The following is a 21,405-nucleotide window of genomic DNA, read 5'->3' as shown; positions in this document are numbered from 1 at the left end:
GGAGGCGAGAAGCTGTCAACCATTTTAGAACTCCTATTGCTACAATGCCCATTTCAGAGGCATTAATGAGAAGGCTGCTCTTTGGGAGAATATGTAACACATCACCTCAGACAGCCTGAAAGAAATTTACAAAGACAAAAATCCCATGGAATACTAAACTCTCCTAAAGAAGTTATCTTATTTGTCCTTAAACACTAGGCCTTACCTGGAGATCCCCTCACAGAGGGGTCCAGAGAAGGAGATGAGTCAGTCAGGGTGCGATGCAGCACCAATGAAGAATACAGCTTTCCCCCAGATCCTAAATGCTTCCTTCCCCCCAATTACCATGATCCGAATTCTACCTTGCAAGTCTGGATAGAGCAGAGGTTGTACACTGGTGCATATAGGAGCTGGAGGCACAGGGAATCCAGGGTGGATGATACTTTTAGGACCAGTGGTGTGAGGGGCGATACTGGGAAAGTAGCAGGTGAGTGGGTTGGAAAGGGGGAAACGATTACAAGAATCTACATGTGACCTTCTCCCTGGGGGATGGACAACAGAAAAGGGGGTGAAGGGAGACGCCGGACAGGGCAAGATATGACAAAATAATAATTTATAAATTATCAAGGGCTTATGAGGGAAGGGGGGAGGCGAGGAGGGAGTGGGAAAAAGAGGACCTGATGCAAAGGGCTTAAGTGGAGAGCAAATACTTTGAAAATGATTAGGGCAAAGAATGTACAGATGTGCTTTATACAAATTATGTATGTATATGTATGGGTTGTGGTAAGAGTTGTATGAGCCCCTAATAAAATGTTTAAAAACAAAAAAAACTAAGCATTAGCGTTGAGTCTGATGGGTTGTCAGGTCTATTTGGGTCCTCCCTTGGGACATCTTTGCTCTGCTCTCCTTGCTGTTCTGTTGCATGCACATAGTGTTTTGACTCGGTGTCGTGGTGCCAGATCAGGTGCAATTCCCAGTGACTCCAGTGTTGTCCCCTGTAGGGCTATGGGTTAGTGACGTTTCTCATGTCTCATAGTGGGTTTGGCCATATGGTCCTCTCTGTCCATTGGCTGCTCTGAGCAGGAATATCGTCCTTAAAGCTTGGTGGGCCACGATGAGCTCCACTCTCTCTTCCTCCCCCTTCATTTGCTCCTAAGTGCTTGTATCAGACATATCCCTCTCCCTGAACTGTAGCTTCAGTGCTGTCCTATGAAGAAAATTCTTCTGTGGGGAGGGGAAAACACTCCTAAAGGTCAACAGAGAGACCTTGAACTATTTACAAGCTTTTCTTTTCGTCACTGTTGCTTTGCTGCAGGTCTATTTAGATAAGAGGGGCTAGATAAACTAGCTGGAGGAGAAAACAACGGGACCTACAGTTCTGGGGAGACATGGGTGAAGGGAAGCTGGGGGAAAGGAAGTAGTGTTACAAACCAGGGACAAGGGATCAACAAGTGATCCAATATCAGTGGAGAGCAGTAAGAGGACTGGTGGGGATTATCAAGGAAAATAAATGACAGTGGGACAAGAGGAAAGTAAAAGGAAATAGAGGAAAGAACTGGGAAGCACAGGGTATTTATAGAGGTCTAAATACAGGAATGTATATACGTAAATATATTTACATAGGATTGGGATATAGACCTATGTGTATTTATTTATAGGTTTAGTATTAAGGTAGCAGATGGACATTGGTCCTCCACTCAAGTACTCCGTTAGTGCAAGACCAGTTTGTTCTATTAAACTGGCATTCCATGATGCTCACCTTCCTAACATGATTGCTGAAGACAAAGTGGGTGCATAAGCAAATGTGGTGAAGAAAGCTGATGATGCCTGGGTATGGAAAGATACAGCATCTGGAGTCTTAAAGGTAAATAAGCAGCAACCTAGCTCAGAACAACAAAGCCCACACGGAAGAATCACAGCAGTCTGTGTGATCACGAGGTCTGGATGCATCAGTTATCAAGCATCAAAGAACAAAAAATCATATCATTGTGAATATGGGGGGGAGGGGTACGGTGTGGGGACCCAAAGTCCATCTGTAGGGAACTGGACATCCCCTTACGGAAGGGTCGTGAGGAGACGAGCCAGTCAGGGTACAATGTAGCAATGATGAAACATGCAACTTTTCTCTAGTTCTTCAATGCTTTCTGCCCTCCCTATCATGATCCCAATTCTACCTTACAAATCCGCCTGGACCAGAGGATGTACACTGGTACAGATGGAAACTAGAAACAGGGAATCCAGGACAGATGAACTCTTCAAGACCAGTGCTGAGAGTGGTGACACCGGGAAGGTGGAGGAAAGGAGGGAGCAAGGGGAAACAGATTACAAGGATCTACATGTAACTCCCTCCCTGGGGATGGACAACAGAAAAGAGGGTGACGGCAGATGTCGGACAGTATAAGACATGACAAAATAACAATAATTTATAAACTATCAAGGGTTCATGGGGTGGGGGGATGAGGAACTGATGCTAAGGGCTCAAGTAGAAAGCAAATGTTTTGAGAATGATGATAGCAACAAATGTACAAATGTGCTTTTATGAATGAATGGATTGAGATAAGAGTTGTATGAGAACCCAATAAAATGAAAGAAAAAAAAAGGAACAATGAATATGAGTTGAAAGATAATGACATCCAAAAAATCCTTAGTGACGTATTATAGTCAATGTGATTCCCTTAGTTTTAATCCTATGACGAATATATTCCTAATCTTCTCAAGTCCAATGCTGAAGTCAGAGTCAAAGTTTATCTCTAACTTCTACTATTTCACATTTCTACTTTTCCAAGGAACCGAATCAGTATAATTCAGGTTACTACACTTCCAGGAGGAAATACAGAAAAGGATCACCTGAGTCTTGGTCATTTTCTTTGGTCTTTAGGACACAGCCGGCAACTGGGAAGCTCTATGTTTGTCTTATCTCGATCAGCGCGAATGATGTTCACAAACTTCAATCGCTCATGAGGACATCCCAGAAATAGTAACACCCAATCCAGGCACGTCTTCCTCCTCCATCTCAGCTGCTGGTGATTCAAAACCTGAAGGCTGATGGGAGAATACAATGTGAGTAATACATAACCCGTACGTCCAGATGCTGTTACAGTTCTGTTTCTCTTCTTACACAAAGTCCCCAATACTGTTAACGGTTCCTTATTGAGTGACAGAAAACACGTGTGCACAATGAGCAATAAAATCTAAAATTCATACTTTTCAGACATGTGAGTAAAATATGACTTTAAGTAAATAGATTGCACAATCAAATATACATGTCAAAAAGAAGAAACAAAAAAGCTGGATCCCTACCTCACAACACACAAAATTATCAATTCTTTACTGTGTGACTATGAAGGAGAATAAAAAATTAATGAACCTTCAAGATGATTATGTTAATTAAAGCATCTGGAACATTTTAAGTGGGTTGTATAAAGAGCTATTATAAACTGATGATTATTTTCTAGAGGAAATATAAATTGTACAATCACTTTAGAGACACTTTAAAGCTCATCAACAAGTAGAGTTAGATGGATAAGCAGGCAATGGGACACAGGAGAACGGCTCTACAGAGTTTCAGAGACTCTAAAGCCATGACAGACAGTTAGTGGGTTTGTACTTCTGACCATGAGGTTAGCAGTCCAACTCTTAACACATGTCAACACCAGGGCTTAATAGTAAACACATATCCATGGTGAGGAGGGGGTAAGAGGCCTGGTAGGGCTTGATCAAGGGCAATGTAACCTAGAGGAATTACTGAAACTCAAATGAAGACTTAGCATGATAGTGGGACAAGAGTAAAATAAAAGGAAATAGAGGCAAGAACTGGGAGGCAAAGGGCATTTATAGAGGTCTAAATACAAGAATGTATATATGTAAATATATTTATAAGATGATGATTGAGAAATAGACCTACATGCATTTATGTAGAGGTTTAATATTAGGGTAGCAGATGGACATTGGGCCGCCACTTAATAACTCCCTCAATGCAAGAACACTTTGTTCTATAAAACTGGCATTCCATGATGCTCAGCTTCCCGACATGATCGCTGAAGACAAAATGGGTGCATAAGGAAATGTGGTAAAGAAAGATGAGGGTGCCTCGCTATCAAAATATATAGTGTCTGGGGTCTTAAAGGGTTGAAGATAAACAGGAAGCTATCTACCTGAGAAGCAACAAAACCCCCATGGAAGAAGCACAGCAGCCTTGAGATCACAAGGTGTTGATGGGCCGGGCATCAAAGAACAAAAACTTCACCTCATTGTGAATGAGGGCAAGGTGGACAGTGGAGACCCAAAGTGCATCTGTAGGCACCTGGACAGAAGGGTCACAGAAGGGTCACAGGGAGGAGATGAGCCAGTCAGAGTACAGTGTATCAACAATGAAACATATAATTTTCCTCTAGTTCTTCAATGCTTCCTCTCCTCCACTATCATCATCCCAATTCTACCTTACAAATCCGCCTAGACCAGAGGATGTACAGTGGTACAGATGGAAACTAGAAACACAGGGAATCTAGGACAGATGAAAACTTCAGGACCATTGGTGAGAGTGATGATACGGGGAGGGTGGAGGGAAGGAGGGAGAGAGGGAGAATCAATTACAAGGATCTACATGTAACCCCCTCTCTGGGAACAGACAACAGAAAAGTGGGTGAAGGCCGACGTCAGACAGTGAAAGACATGACCAAATAACAATAATTTATACATATCAAGGGTTCATGGGGTGGGGGGAATGAGGAGCTGATACCAGGGGTTCGAGTAGAGAGCAAATGTTTTGAGAATGATGATGGCAACAAATGTACGAATGTGCTTGACACATGGATGGACGTATGGATTGTGATGAGTTGTAAGAGCCCCCAATAAAATGATTTAAACAATAATAGTAATGACAGAACAAAGTGATGACAAAAATCACTGAGGAATTCCTGTGTCATTGATTTACACCATTCTCCTGGAGGTAAGCTGAATGAAATTCTCTAAGATCCACACAGCATGTCTTATGGCTCAGTATTTCCCAAACAGACTCAAGTGTGAGGGCAGCACACAGTTGTTCAGGTGTGAGTGACGATGTGCCTGTCAAAACTTGTGTAAATCATTTATCACTCTACACTGAGTGGTCAACTGTAAGAAAAGAGGATCCAAGCAGAGCAAATGATCTGTGAGAGTTGAATGGCTTGCAAGATGCTAAGAAGGTCTATGATCAATTGAATCAAGATGAAACTCCATGGGAAACATCAAGGCTAACTGTAAGACAGATTAAAGTTGAAGGTTCTGGTAGCTAGACAACAAAGGATTCACACAGTATGAATAAACACTTCACTTTTTCTGTTTGTTTAAGTTCAAGTTATTGGTGCAGACATGACAATGGTTGTGAGAGTACATTACTAACATTTTCTATGAGACCAGTAATAACCTGATACCAAGGACAGATAATAATACTTTAAGAAAACTATAGACCAAGATTGAAAATGGATCTACATGAAAAAGTTCTTAAAAATATTGGGAACTGAGTGAGACAACACATTAAAATAATTAATATACCATGATTAATTGGAATCTGTCCAAGAGTTGATTTAACATAAGAAAATAAGCACTGTGATATAGCAAATAATGCAAAAAATTAATGATCTAAATAGATACATGAAACATACCAATCAAAGGCTTTTCATGTTAAAAAAACACAACTCTATAAATCTAACACGAAACAGATATAGTTCAATATGTTAATATGCTAATATACATTCTTATTTTTTGAAAAGTCAAAATGTCACATTTAAAGGAAAGAGAAAAACCCCACCTCAGAAAAAGGACAAACATAGATATCCAATTTCATTACTGATATTAAAAAATGACTGTATGTTCTAACTAGAGCAATCACAATGAGATTTTTTCAAAGGAAGAAAAGGGGCTTCCAAAAATAAATTAAAATTCCTCTAATCATAAATTAATGATCATATCCATAAAATATTCAAGATATGCCATCAACAGCTAATAAATATAAAAACATAGTAAGATATATTTCAACACATAAAAATAACTTTTGGTACTTTGCTCACTAACCAATAAGTGCTAATCAAAAACTCCCAAACCATTAAACCTTACACCTTAGCATGCTGAACATCCTCACAACACACTGATAATCTCTTAAAACACTGAACCCCTAACTACCGGAAAAGCTCCTTACCATCTGGAATGTCTATCACACCCTGAACATTGATTGATACCCACATCCAATGAAAAAAAATAAAACACCAGACACTCTAAAACTAGCCTTATTCATTTAATCCCATTTTTAAAATCAGGAACACAGCTTTGAATATATTCTATTATCTGAATCCTAACTTTAAGATCCAATGTCTCAAATTCACAAGCCAAACTTACAAACACATAAACCCAACTCAACTCCAAATATAGGCTGTTAGGCAGGACAATCCTAAACATAAAGCCCTTTAAACTGTCCACTAACACCTGACTCTTACCTCATGACACTTTTGTTCTATTTCTATCCATTGACTCGCGTTTTTGAACAGGGAACATTATTCCCAGGATCTAGAATCCAATCTTACCTACAGACTCTGCCTCTAGCACTTTACAACCCTACACCGAACCCAAATCTAACCCATCAAGAAACTCACATTGCTAATTATGTATGTGGAACAGTCTTCTCTCTCAGATTTTACGTCCATGTAAGGAACTAACCAGGAATCACAAGCAAATTTCAGCAAACTTTTAAATCATTTGTGTCTGATTCACGGTAGTTGGCAAAATAAAGTGGCTTATAAATGTTTATATGTGATAAATAGTATGTCCAAGGGCTATCACAGGTCTCTTGTGGATCTCCCCTCTACTGTGTCCTGGCCTCAAGCAGCCTTTTCTGCCCTTACACAAATGCAGGGATGTGTTAACCAGTAAGCAAGGTACCGGAGGGTTCAGTTGTATTTATTTACTAATTTGTAAATCTCAGTTTCAAAACCCATGTTAAATAAGGCATATTCATTACTTGTTGTTCTGCCATTGTCCCCTCCTGCTGCTCACTCCCAGTGGACACTCATGTCACAAGAGATGTAGGACGGAGAAAATTTAAGGTGCATGCATTGAAACCACTGTATCCATGTTTCAAAACTAACACTGGCCCAGACCTAGGGAAAGGTCCAGAGAAAGATTTTGTTTACCCCCTCTACCAGCGTTAGCTGGTGGCCCTAAACTATTTGGCTCCCTGCGTCCTTTAGATTGGTGTGAGCCAATAACTTAACCACACAGGACATACAGCAAGTGGGGCTCTATCTTCACCCCCATACTTGAAACGTGTCAATCCTATGGACACCCTCTGTGTCCAGTGACAGGAACTCCCCCTCAGAGCACACTGGGGTTCTTCACTCATGGAGAAGTAAGTCCTCAAAGACTGTCTCAGGATAACAGCAGCAGGCCAACCCCTCTCTGACTTTCCCTGTGAAATGCTGACCAGGCTCCCTGGGCACATGGATATCTCAATAAACTCTGCAGTGAAAGTGAGGCCTTGGTGTAGACAAATCAGCAAATAAGAAGTCACTAGTGGATGTTTCAAAATCCGGATAATGGCACAGGGCTGAGTACCTCTGAGCGCATTCCCAGAGGCTTCAAGAGGCAAAAGGCAGAGTTCCTCCCTGAGCCTGTCATCCATACCTATTGGCTGAGGGTACCTGGCCTAGGATAAGGCCCTCTGCCCAGGTTCCAGGATCTGTTACCTTCCAGGCAGCACAAAACATATAACCAAGAACGATCTATTACCTTCCCACACATCATAGCCTGATCTAAGATCCACATCTGCCCCCTTTTCAGCACCTCGAATTATCTGTCTCCAGGCTCACCTGGGTTCCGAGCACAAACTGGGAAGTAAAGGGGTGGTGAGGGACAGATTAAATGGTGATTACCCAGAAATTACGTCAGCATGATCAACAAATCAATATAATTTATTCTCCAGTACCTTGCTTATTGGAACAGCCATGCTTGGGTTAGTCCAGATGAAGCTAGAGTAGACCCAAGGTTGATGACGGTAGGTTGCTTCTGGGGGGTGTTCTTAGAGAACACTGGGCAGCATTGGGAACACCTTTGATCACAGACACACACAGGAAGCACTAAACAGGTAGCAGATACGAACTACACCTAAGCGAAGCCGAGTGAAAGTAAGAGACCATGGAAACTATTTAACATCAAATAAGTGTATACTCATGACTCTGGAGGAGCCTAGGGGAGACTTGGGGCAGCCTCAGAGCTGTGCCCCCTCTGCATTCCTCTTCAGTAATCACTGATGTCCTGGGTGTGTCAGGCTCCACGGCAAGGCTTGCAGTGGACTGCCCAATATAACCTGATGCTTGTGCTAAGAATATGCAGACTCCAGGAAGAGCTGACTGACCAGTTACAGAGGTGTCAAGGATGAGCTATAACTGCAAATCCATAGCTGGAATGTGGGACATGGCCAGCTAGCACTGTGTGAGACACAGTGAGGGAAGTCAGTGTGAACCCAGGGACAAACCTCACCTTCAGGAATGGGCTACAGGGATGTTTATGATCAAGTGAGCACAAGAACCAGGCTCTGAGGCAGGGAGAGATGGGTTGTCAGGGTGGGTTTCCTGTTGTAGTCTTGGAATTCTCAGTTTCCCCAAGAAAACATCTCTATCTGTATGACTATGTTGCAAAGCCCTGAGATCTATGAATTCATCTATCGGGCTTCCTTAGAAGTTAAAATAATCTGTATGTGAACTATTTGTCTTTAGAGATCATCACTTCGGTCAGAGCCAGTTTTCATTTAAGAGAAAGTATAGAAATCGATGACCAGAAAAGAAGGTGTTAACTGCAGGTCTGAAGGGAGGGATCTCCCTTAGGTTGTAAACAAACCCTAGAAAAGCAGCTGCCTTAGAGGAGTGCTGAACGTGTCTTGTAATTCTGCGCCTATCTCTCATAGCTGTGAATATAACATGTGCAATAGGGAAATGTTACTGTCCTACAGCAAGGTCACAAGATCTACTCCAGCTCTATGAAGGTTCCCTAACAGCTGTGAACACCCTTCAAACAGTGAAGACGTATGTGTACTGACTGATAGACAATGAAATTGCAATAATCAAGCTGTACTCTAAACCCATACCGAAGAGACGGGCACACAATTGCAAGCGAGTTGCCTTTCAGAATAAAACAACTCTTTTAAACATGATTGAAGAAAATACAGCATGATAAAGATTACAGCATTTAACTTACAGAAAAGGACGTACAAAATTATTGAGATTAGGACCCTGAAACAAGGAATTTCTTTCCACCCATTTTATGATGAATCATGGATTTAGAGTCCTATATTTTTCTGTAGTGTTGAAGCTACTTATATACTGATGAATTTGTGAACTAAAACAAGGAATTTCTGTGCACATAGTGACTACATAGTTACATATATAGACACATATATGTATATGATACATACACATGTATTGAGCTGGACAGCAGAAAGGGTTGATTCCCACTGCAAAACTAAAGTTTAGGGACTGGAACACACCAAGCCATGAATGCTCCAGTTAGCATTGGGCCCATGGCGTCTGGGTTGGATATTCTCTTGATAAAGTTTACCTTTTTAAAAAATGTTTTATTAGGGGCTCATACAACTCTTATGACAATCCATACATACATCAATTGTGTAAAGCACATCTGTACATTCATTGCCCTCATCATTTTCAAAGCATTTACTCTCCACTTAAGCCCTTGGCATCAGGTCCTCTTTTTTCCCCATCCCTCCCCGTTCCCTCTCCCTCATGAGCCCTTGATAATTTATAAATTATTATTTTGTCACATCTTGATCTGTCCGATGTGTCCCTTCACCCCCTTTCCTGTTGTCTGTCCCCCAGGGAGGAGGTCCCACGTAGATCCTTGTAATTGGTTCCCTCTTTCCAAACCACTCTCCCTCTACCTTCCACGTATCGCCACTCACACCCCTGGTCCAGAAGGTATCATCCGCCCTGGATTCCCTGTGCCTCCACTCCTATCTGCACCAGCGTACATCCTCTCTAGTCAGACCTGCAAAGTAGAATTCGGATCATGATGGGGGTGGGTGAGTTTACTTCTTTTTTTTTCTTTTTATTTTAACAATTTATTGGGGCTCATACAATTCTTTTCACAGTTCATACATATACATACATCAATTGTATAAAGCACATCCGTACAGTCTTTGCCCTAATCATTTTTTTCTTTTCTTCTTTTACATTTTATTAGGGACTCATACAGCTCTTACCACAATCCATACATATACATACATCAATTGTATAAAGCACATCCATACATTCCCTGCCCCAATCATTCTCAAGGCATTTGCTCTCCACTTAAGCCCCTTGCATCAGGTCCTCTTTTTTTTTCCCCTCCCTCCCCTTTCCCCCCTCCCTCATGTGCCCTTGGTAATTTATACATCGTTATTTTGTCATATCTTGCCCTATCCGGAGTCTCCCTTCCCCCCTTCTCTGCTGTCCCTCTCCCAGGGAAGAGGTCACATGTGGATCCTTGTAATCAGTTCCCCCTTTCCAACCCACTCACCCTCCACTCTCCCAGCATCGTCCCTCACACCCTTGGTCCTGAAGGTATCATCCACCCTGGATTCCCTGTACCTCCAACCCTCATATGCACCAGTGTACAGCCTCTGTCCTATCCAGCCCTGCAAGGTAGAATTCGGATCATGGTAGTTGGGGGGAGGAAGCATCCAGGATCTGGGGGAAAGCTGTGTTCTTCATCGATACTACCTCACATCCTAATTAACCCATCTCCTCTCCTAAACCCCTCTATGAGGGGATCTCCATTGGCCGACACTTGGGCCTTGGGTCTCCACTCTGCACTTCCCCCTTCATTTAATATGATATATATATATATATACATATATTCACATACATATATACATATACACATATATACACATACATACACACACTTATATCTTTTTTTTTTTGCATGATGCCTTATACCTGGTCCATTGGGCACCTCGTGATCGCACTGGCCGGTGTGCTTCTTCCATGTGGGCTTATTTGCTTCTGAGCTAGGTGGCCGCTTGTTCACCTTCAAGCCTTTAAGACCCCAGACCCTATCTCTTTTGATAGCCGGGCACCATCAGCTTTCTTCACCACATTTGCTTATGCACCCATTTGTCTTCAGCGATCCTATCATGAAGGTGTGCAGTCAATGATATGTTTTTTTGTTCTTTGATGCCTGGTAACTGATCCCTTTGGGACCACTCGATAACACAGGCTGGTGTGTTCTTCCATGTGGACTTTGTTGCTTCTGAGCTAGATGGCCGCTTGTTTATCTTCAAGCCTTTTAAGACCCCAGTCACTATCTCTTTTGATAGCCAGGCACCATCAGCTTTCTTCACCACATTTACTTGTTCACCCACTTTGGCTCCAGCCGTTGTGTCGGGAGAGTGAGCATCATAGAGTTCCAATTTAATAAAAGAAGGTATTCATGCATTGAGGGAGTGTTTGAGTAGAGGCCCCAAGTCCTTCCGCCACCTTAATACTTGACCTATAAATATAGACACATAGATCTATTTCCCCATCCTCCTATATATATTTGCATGTACATGTCTTTGTCTAGACCTCCATGAATGCCATTTGACTCCTAGCTCTTTCCTCCATCTCCCTTGACTTTCCTCCTGCCCTACTACCATGCTTCATCGCCACCTGGGCTAGAGTATACCTCTTCTCTAAGCAACCTTACCCTTGATCATTTCCCACCAGGCCTGCCACTCCCACTTCTCTACCATTTGGGGTCCTATGGTTTTCCCTTGTCCCTGGGTTTGTTAACACCACTTCACTTACCTCCACTACCCCCCCCACCCCAAGTCCCCCCGGAACTGTCGGTCCCGTTGTTTTTCCTCCAGATAGTTCATCCAGCCTGTCCTATTCAGACAGACCTGTGGAGTCACTAACATGCACGAAAACTAGGCAGAGGAAAACAAAGCAACAGTATACAACCAGACAACAAAACAACAAAAACAAACCACTGACAAAGAACAGAACAAAACAGTTCACAAGAGAAAAGCTTGTAGTTAGTTCAGGGATCGTTTGCTGGCCCTTAGGAGCGTTTTCCAGTCCAGTCTGTTGGGGCACCACGCCCTGGCCCCAAAGTCCACTTTCAGCATTCCCTGGGGACCTTGCCACTCCATTCCCTTGCTGTTCCGCTGCACTCCCCCAGTGATTTGCCTCAGTGTGCTGGTATCAGGTCAGGTGCAATTCCCACACTGTGTCTCCGGTGCTGTCCCCTGTATCGCCCTTAGTCACTGAGGGGCATCATGTCTCATAGTGGGGCCAGCCATGTTGTTCTCTCTGTGGACTGGCTACTCTACTTAGGAACATCATCATCACGGCCTGGTGGGCCAGGCAGTGCTCCACTCTCTCCTCATGCCCTTCATCTGCTCCCGTGTGCTCTGATCAAATATGTCCATCTCCCAGAGCTGCAGAGTCAATGTCGTCCTTTGGAACAAATTCTTCTCGGGGGAGGGGCAGGAATCCACTTAATTTATGGTGCTGGGGCCAGCCTCCCAGACCTCTCCACCGGTTCCCTCCTCCACGCCGGGATATTGCATTCACACCTTGCGACACTGGTTTGAAGTCTGGTCCCACTTTCCCTGTGGAGATATTAACAATACCCTCCCCTTGGGTGGATTAATGCCCCATGACCCCAATACCCTTTTCTTCCTTGTATTCATCCTTTTGTTTTCCTTTCCCCACCTCCTCCACCATTGTCTACCATGTACATCCCTGGTTTTGGTCTGGTCTCTTCCATATGCATATGTCAGTGTCTATAGTTTTGTCCTAGACAAGCTAGGCTAACTAAGGTCCCCACCACACTGTGTCATGATGGCGAAAATGTGAATCTGACAAGCTGCTCTTGGAGAAAGGCACATCACAAGGAAAATCTGAAAAGATAACCAACACTTCCCTGACACCGCGTCAATGCTCTGTTCCTCTAGGTCTGTGGGTTTTAGGTGGGTGTGAATCTATTTCTAAAAGAATCATGGTCACCTTGTAAAAAACAGAGCACTTGTATGGCACAATATACATATTCTCTCTGCACCAAAAGTCAACACTCACATTTATAACATGTAAGGAAACTTTACAGTAGACTCATAGTGACACTCGATGTCACTAGTATGATACAAACAGCTTTATATTCATGGGGGAAGCATGACCTGCATGCTCCTGAGAAGAGATTGCTACACCAGTTCATTTAACCAGGTATTCCCCTTACTCAGTCCATATATAGAGTAGCATCGATGAGTATGACATTGTCTTTTCAATGAAAATACTCATGCCTACTGAGGCCAGGTTTCTAAAAGTTTCCTTCATCACATGTCTACAGAAGTTTCCTCTAAGAAAGATCCAGCAATGCCTATTCTCCCTAGAAGTCCACGGCCACCTGTTCAACTGTCACGGTGTCCAAAAACATCCCATCTATCTGGTTCAGCAAGGTACCATTCACTGCAATATGTGAAAAGGGAGAAGAGGACAGTTCTGGGAAACTGGGACTTCACATGGCGACTAGACACAGGGGTCTTGTTCTATTAAGGATCACCATCAGGGTTTGGCTAGCAGCCTCATCCCTTCACTCACTACACACACTTCCTCACTAATGACATGCTATCCCAACGACTGCATTCTTCTAGCACAATGAGCTTATCTCTGGACAGTTTGTCTGTGACCAAGTGCAAGCTTATTCCTCTCTCTTTTTACGGTTCAGGAAGAGAACAGTCAGATCACATAAACCAGACAAATGATCAGAAACATAAGCCTCGAGATTTATATCCCCTCTTCCACTGGAAGGAGGGAGAAATTCACCTCCTTGCACAGGACCACCTAGAATATTTATCAGAACATGAAGTACAGGGTGAAAGCAAGATAGCAACTGGGAAACACTGCAGAATTTAAATTTTTCCTTGTAACTCTTCATTAGCCATTGGAGAGCGACTGATATGAACCAACAAAGTAGCAACCCAAAGCCCTGAATTCATGGTATTCTCTTGGATGAAGAGCTGGCATATTACCTACTGAAACAGGTCATTATTTGGGGGGAAATTATGACATTTTCTGTAGTGCTTCTATGTTACTCCCTTACTTTTCAGTCACTCTATGGTTGCACATTTGTGTATTTTGTACCTTCATGGATAGACTAGGCTATTGAAAAGGGAAATAGGGCGAGAGTGAAAGGTAAACATAGAATATAGGTATTCACAAAACGTTTCCTACTCTGAGACGTAAAGCTACTGTCATGTAATTATTATGGACTGCTCCCATCAAAACGACCTGGATCCTCACATAAATCCACACTAAGCTCACAGGATATACTGACAAAAAAGCACAATATGTGAAGTATCATAATAGCATGCCCTTTGTGATAGGTAGGTTTATTGTGCCAACCTGGCAAATGAACGTGTGGGAGTAATTGAAGGGCAGAGAGATAAATGGTTTTGCAAGTCTCGCCTTTCTTTTCTCTTGCTATTTGATGATCGGACCAGTGTGTGGCTGCCTTAGCTGGTTCTCTGCCTCAATTTGCAAGCTACACTACCTGAGGGACACCTAACCTGTGGAATGTGTCGCTGTAGTTTGAGGTTCCTTCAAGACCTGCTTCGCAACACTACTGGAGTACACCTCGTTTGGGCTGGAGACTGTCAGACCCTGTCATCTGGCTGACTGTTAGTGACCTGCCTTGCTGTTTGCTGCCTGTGGCTGGACAGTCTGAATTGTTCTACATGGGACTCAGCTGTGTGCTTCCTTGAGTTGCACCCGGTGGCCCTCAAGACTGAAAGGACTGCCAGTGCACTAACTGTCTATTGGAAGTGAGTTGCATGGAGCCATTTGTATTGCTGTGTAGATTAATTAGTTGTTTATTTCTTAGGTTATCTACCTATATAAATATACATAAAATTCTAAGGGTCCTGGTTTTATTTCTCTAAAGAACTCTGTATAACATACCCTTCTTTTGGCTGATTGGCAAAAAGTAGTTAAGATTTCAATTTTCTTTTACTTTGACTGAATTTCACTGTATTTAACTGTTAAACTGTGCAAGGACTTACACACCAGGCTTTGAGATGGGCCACTCCAAGATTTTTCACATTTACAGATCATGGAAAGCAGACTAGCTGAACATGATGACCGCTAGCGTTCTCTCAGCAGTGAGGCTGTCCTCTATGACTTGTCATACTTTTGTTCCCACTTTTTTCAGGAGAGACCAGTCCCTGGAGAAGGCCATCATGCTTGGTAAAGGAAAAGAGAAGCAAAAAATAGAAAGGCCTTCAACAAAATGGACCAACCCAGGGGCTGTCACAATGGGCTCAAACATGGGGACATTTGTGAGGATGGTGCAGGACAGGGCCATGCTTCGTTCTGCTATAGTGTTTTAGGTGTTGGAGTGGACACGATGACACCTAACAACAGCATAGAAAAGGCTGTACTTTGATGCTAAAATTTCACAGCACAGCTATAATGTACAGTGACACGAGTGGCCACGGTCACTCTACAATTCTGCTCTGACAGTGGAATGTAAATGTCAATCCAATTAGCCTCTCAAAAGTCTCATCCGCACAGTGCACCAAGTGACGTATTTTAAAGCCTTCACAAGTCTAAGTTCCATTCCTTTATGATGAACAAAAGCCACATGCAGTGCTTTTGGGTCAATTCTAACCCATTTTGAATATAAAACAGTGATTGAAACTGCTCAGTAGTGTTTCCAAGACTCATTCTTTATGGGCGCAAACTGCCTCATCGACCTCCCTTGATGTGCCCGGTTTGCTTGAACCACAGAGGCCATGGTCAGCAACCAATCATTTACACCAATGACCACTAGGGTCTCTCACACAGCATGTTCATGGTAACACAGTGCATTTACCCCACAACCACAATTTTGAAACAATTTCCAAAAAGATTTGTTCACATTGGCTCATTTAGTCCTCTTGTGTCTTTTAAGCAGATGTTCTTTTCAATAGGACACAGCTGAAGAAAGTCCCCAACCAGTAAGTACATTTCCGTAGTGCTCAAATGGGGCGTTGTTGAAAGAGGTCGGCATGCAGGTCCATGAGTGTACAGCTAAATGCCTGGCAGCTACATTTCCGTTCATATGCCATGAGTTTGTTAGTCTGTCAGTCATCAGTTACAGAGGTGATCTGGAGAGCTTCTGTGTAGTACGAATAGGAGATGGAAAAAATCAACCAATTGAATTCAGCAAACTGGAACTCATTTTCCCCCAAAAGCCATGAGTCTCAGACAAAGACTGCTTACCTCAGGCCCATATATCCGGCTCTTTCATTTATTAGATTGATTGAGAGAATATAAACACCAGGCAAAGCAGATACAACATTGAACAAATCAAAACAAAACAAGGCAAATATGTTCTGAGAGGACACACCATTCCAAAACCAAGAGTTCTACCCTGGACACATGAGGTGGCTATGAGTTGAAAATGAATCCACAGCAACTAACAAGAACAAAAACACAAGGTCTAATGGTCCTAACTTTTATGAGAAATGCAACAGAGGTGGAATCTATGCAGTAACACAATCATGTTTACATGTCGTGAGCTAGTGTAGGGAGAAACAAAAATGATCACTTTAGGGAACAGCAAACCCTGGCACGATCAAGATTTTAACAACATGGGAGGGTCCTGTGATGAGTTTGCAAATGCTCAGATTTCAATTACTCAAAGACTTCAACTCTCAATGTACAGGCTGAAGGAGTCAAAGAGCACTCAGGTCTTCATGGCCAGGAAAGGGAAGCTCCATGTTCACTCACCAAATGAAAAGCTCATTAGCAGTAAGAATACATGGAAATGCCCACACTGGAAAAATAAAAAGAGCATGAAGACACACTAGCAAGAAAATAAAACAAAACAAGCAACAATGAATAAGAAATGCAAATGGGAGCTTTCAGGTTAATGATCAAGATGTGAAGAGCCCAAATTCACCATTCCATTCTTAAAGAACAAGGCAGGGTTTCGTTCTGTTGTATATTTAAAAAAAATCACTGTCATTGAGTCAATTCGGACTCAAACCATCCCTATAGGGCAGAGTAGCACAGGCCCTGTGGGTTTCTGAAACCGCAACTCTTTAAAGGAGTAGCAAGCCTCCTCTTTCTCCTGGGACCAGTTAGTGGTTTTGAATTGCTGAGATGTGTGCTTAGCAACCCAACGCATAACCCACTGCATGGGTGCATCGTGTCGTTCTAAAGTGGGGAAACTAGATGGCAGCTCACAACCAGAAAGCTATTCTTTTCACTGCCGCTAATGAATTCATCTAGTTATGACCCAGAGCAAACATCTGTCCTCAAAACAGGGGAAGGACACACAGGTACTCTCTCAGCTGACTTCTACAGTGAAACCATTCTGCGTGTCTGCTTATGGGACACTTTTGTTTAGGGGAGAACTTCGTCCTCTGTGCTTAGTATTCGAATTAATTGAACTCATTGATAACAGTGATTTGAAGGATGTGATGGAATTAACCAAGGGATTAACCAAGAGTTTGTTGATGGAATTAACTAAGGAATTAACCAAGAGTTTGTTCCTAGAGGAGAAAATACCAGACCACAGGGCATCTGGAAGGAGTGTACTTCACATGTTTTAAGAATAGTTAAGCCGCAGGTTGACCAAATGAATTTTAATAAGGATAAAGGATGTCAGAAAGGTGTGTCATTGACTCATCAATGAAGATATACAAAAAGACTGAAGTCAATAAAAAGGTAGCATTTCCAAAACAACTCTCCTCCACAAATAGATCAGTTCCCAAAACTGTTACAATTTTTTTTTGCACTTCACAAAAGAGTGCACAAAAATGTGAATCTAACTGCATTTAGTGTCAAATAGCCAGTAAGTGGTCAAGAATAAGCCATTGACTTGTCCACACAGGACTGCCTGCCACCACATCTGGTCCAACTCACAGCAGAACTATCAGAGTAGAACTCCCTATGGGACTCCCACGACTGTACATCTTTACTGGAGCAGGCAGACTCATCTTCTGCGCATGTCTGCCGAGTTTGCACAGCTGCCCTTGCAGTCAGCAGCCCAAGTTTAACCCACTGTGACAAAGGGGTGCTTTTGTTGATATATTCCACATACAATAAAGTACCATTGTAGTAACACATGAAAGACCAACAGAAAAAGAAAAGCAGCCCCAGAGAAAACACTCACCAATTTGTAAGGGAAGCTAATTCATGACACAACAGGCAATACAGGGCTCTGACTGCAAGAACTCACACTTCAAGATGTAGGTCCTTAAGTGGAGTCCCGAGTAATGCGACCAACTGAGTGCTCAGCTATCAAACAAAAGACTGGAGACTGAAGACAAAGTAGCAGTACCTTAGAAGAAATCAACCAACTTCTGAAGGTAGCCACTGAAAAATCTTACAGACCATAGTTTTACTCTGAAACCACATATGGTCACCATGGGGAATCATATGGTAGGAAAAATGATTGATATTTATCCAACTATTATCGAATTGAGATACAAGGAGCTCATTGGTAGCCAATCATTCATGCCTTGAATGCACAAGGGGCTTTCAAAAAGGTCATGGAAAAATGGAATAAAGATAATGGAATTTATTCATGAACCTTTTCAAGCCGCTGCAGATCTGTTCCTAAGAGATTATTCTAAACAGTACAATATTATGCTAAATAGAATGTAATGAATCTTTTTTAATTCCTCAAATACTGTACATCTTATAAATCTTTAGGATACCTGTTCATCTTCCATGAAAACCCAGAAAGAACATTAAGCTATTTATATATAACATTTCTCTTGAAGATCTATTAGAGTTGATATTAATTTTACTCTCTAGCTACTGTAAAAAGTCCAGTTTGGTTACAGTATATTTGTATGATTCATATAAAAACTTGATAGCTGAAAATTAACAGAATGACTATTTTTCTGGGACCTGCAAATTTTACAAATTCAACTGTGTGGTTTCTCATGTTATAGTTAGAAATTCAACTTCACTTTATAGTTTTGAGTTTTCCTTCTCTGAAAGATTTCCAACTTATACAGGTTCTGGCTTTTCAAAGTGTGTGTATGCGCACACATGGGTACCTTGCTTTGTTTTTGATGTCCCTGAGCATTACAGATGGTTACCATGGATAATTGTTCATGGAGCGATTGGAAGTTTGTGTCTACTCAAGAGTCTCCAGGGAAGAAAGTCTGGGTGATGCACTTTGAGAAAGCAGTCACTGAAACCCCTCAGCAACATCGCTGTGCTCTGACACACATGGAGTCTCCAGGAGTTGGTGTGGATTTGATGGTGTCTACTTGATTTGGCTCATTTTAAGGGGAAAGAAATGGATTCTGGCTTTTTTTGCTACCCTCCAGGCTGGCAGTTTCAACCCCACCAGCACATCTGCAAGAGGAAAACGAGGCTGGTTGCTCCTGTGTAGATTTTAATCTTAGACACCTACAGGGGAACACTATGAGTCAGAATTGATTTGTGGCAGTGAGTTTGTTTTGGTGGGTCAGGGACAATCAACGTTTCCAGGAGGCACAAACAGCTTGCACTAGACTGCTCCCTTGGCCTTGATGGGGTAAACAATCTGCATTACCGGGGAAGATCAGATCTGCTTCCACCAATATGATGCTCCAGAAACACAATGGAACTGTTCTGCTCTGTAACACATGACGTAGCCACGAGATGGATTTACCTCCATGGCACCTAACCAAAGGGGAAATTTAACAAGCTCACATATTCATGTCTATGTATGCACATGGATGTCATGTTGAAAATATGACCAAATCAAAATAACAAAAATAATTCCCAAAATGAATCACCATGTCTATACTGAAAAACATGTCAGCGTGGCCTATCTAAACTAGTCTGTGAAGAAGCCCTACTGCTCCAGTGGTTACAGGACTGGCAGCTCCATGAAATGAAAGCAGTTGTGTCCCATGAGGTGGCCATCTGGTACCACATGGATTATATTCTAGAAACAATAAGGAGGAGTTTAAGGTGCTATGGCATCACTCCCAGAATCCACTGCAGTGCACAGGGTCACACAAGCCTCTATCAAGAACACTTTGATAAAAGGCTAGCGCATTCCAGCATTACCATGCAGTGGGGGCATAGAGAAAATGGTAGCTTATTTTAATAAGATCCTATCTTACGATATGTAAGAGTTATATATCTGGATGTTATCTTGTATTAGAAATAATTATGACACATATTTAAAATGAGGAGCTAGTATTAGGACACAGTTCTTACCCAGTAAATTGAAACAAATTGGAGAAACAGTTAACATATGAAAAAAATAATTCAAAAGGAAAAAAGAATTTACATACTTAGAATTTGGTTCCAAGAAACTTCTATGCAGGTCTCAAGATTACTCAGGTCCACACCGAAAAGGTCCAAATGAAAAGCTTTCCTGGAGCTGGCCGCACTCCAAAGCCCCCTCTGCCTGGCGGTCATATTAGCTACGATCTTGCTTCCCGGGCAGAAAGCACTCAATGGAGGTTTACTCTGTGGGGAGATTGCAATCTCTGTGAGGACTTAAACTATGCGGGGATTTGGGACCGTGCTGCGATGGTACCATTTTGCAAAGCAAGGTGCTGAGAAGTGAAACTCTTAGTAAGGCCACTCTGGGGTCCCCATGCTCTCAGGCCCGTGACCTGACACGGAAAGGACCGGCCCCAGGAAGAACCCACGCCTTTCGGGAGGGAGGGGTGAGGGTGCAGGCGGAGCTCTGAGCAAGAAAAGCGGCCAGAGGACTCCCGGGCCCAGGGCAGAGGCCTGTAGCCAGCTCCGAAAGGATTTCACTGGAAATGTCCCAGGGGCTGGCGGCGACCTGGAACACTGGCGGACGGGGTGCGGGAAGCGTAACGTCCGCAGGACCCCGGACACAGCTGGGGAGCCAGGCCTGCGGGGACTCCGCACCTGGGCCCAGCACAGAAACACGAAACCCACTCACCCGTAGAAACACGTGGGACGCTCACTCGGATCTGCTCAGGCGGAGGAAGCGGGGTCCTCAGGAAATTGCATCATGTGGGGATAGTGGGGCGGTGCCTGTGCGAAGGGGCGGGACCTGGAGATAATGGGGGAGTTGGGGAGGGCGGGGCCTGGAGGTGAGGCTCAGGGCCCTGAGTGGCAATGGATTCATTCATTCTTAGTCTGGAAACCCTGCTGAAACCTGTCCTCTTTGGGAGGCCTTGCTTGCATTTGGGACGCGTTTGCATTTGAATCACAACAACACACAAGCCCAGACACACAGACAAACTGAAAGGAACGTGGTGGGTGGAAGGCCTGCTTCCCAAATGGGAACTTCACCAAGAGACAATCCAGCTGCTAGGACAACAGACCCACGCTGACAGCGTCTGATGCCATCTGCTCCCCATGACCACGTCTCTCCTGGCTTCAGCCTGAACACTCCTCAACCACCCAAGTCGAAGAAGAGGCCCGACCCTTGTAGAATCAAGAG

At 43.0% G+C, this 21,405-nt stretch overlaps 1 protein-coding gene across 1 annotated transcript in view; it reads right to left on the bottom strand.

The window, feature by feature from the left end:
• The window catches only part of LOC142424693 (uncharacterized), a 31,623-nt gene extending 10,637 nt beyond the window's left edge, over nucleotides 1–20,986 (bottom strand). The window contains exons 1-2 of the mRNA XM_075530085.1: nucleotides 20,899–20,986; nucleotides 2,827–3,021 (exon numbers count right to left, since the gene is read on the bottom strand). The gene's annotated coding sequence lies outside the window, so the exon portion shown is untranslated. The remainder of the gene's footprint in view (nucleotides 1–2,826; nucleotides 3,022–20,898) is intronic.
• Between the last annotated feature and the right edge of the window lie 419 nt (nucleotides 20,987–21,405).

Source organism: Tenrec ecaudatus, chromosome 13 (assembly GCF_050624435.1).
Source record: "Tenrec ecaudatus isolate mTenEca1 chromosome 13, mTenEca1.hap1, whole genome shotgun sequence".
Lineage (NCBI taxonomy): Eukaryota > Metazoa > Chordata > Mammalia > Afrosoricida > Tenrecidae > Tenrec > Tenrec ecaudatus.
Note: the sequence above shows the minus strand (reverse complement) of the source record. Positions and strands in the feature narration are given on the sequence as shown.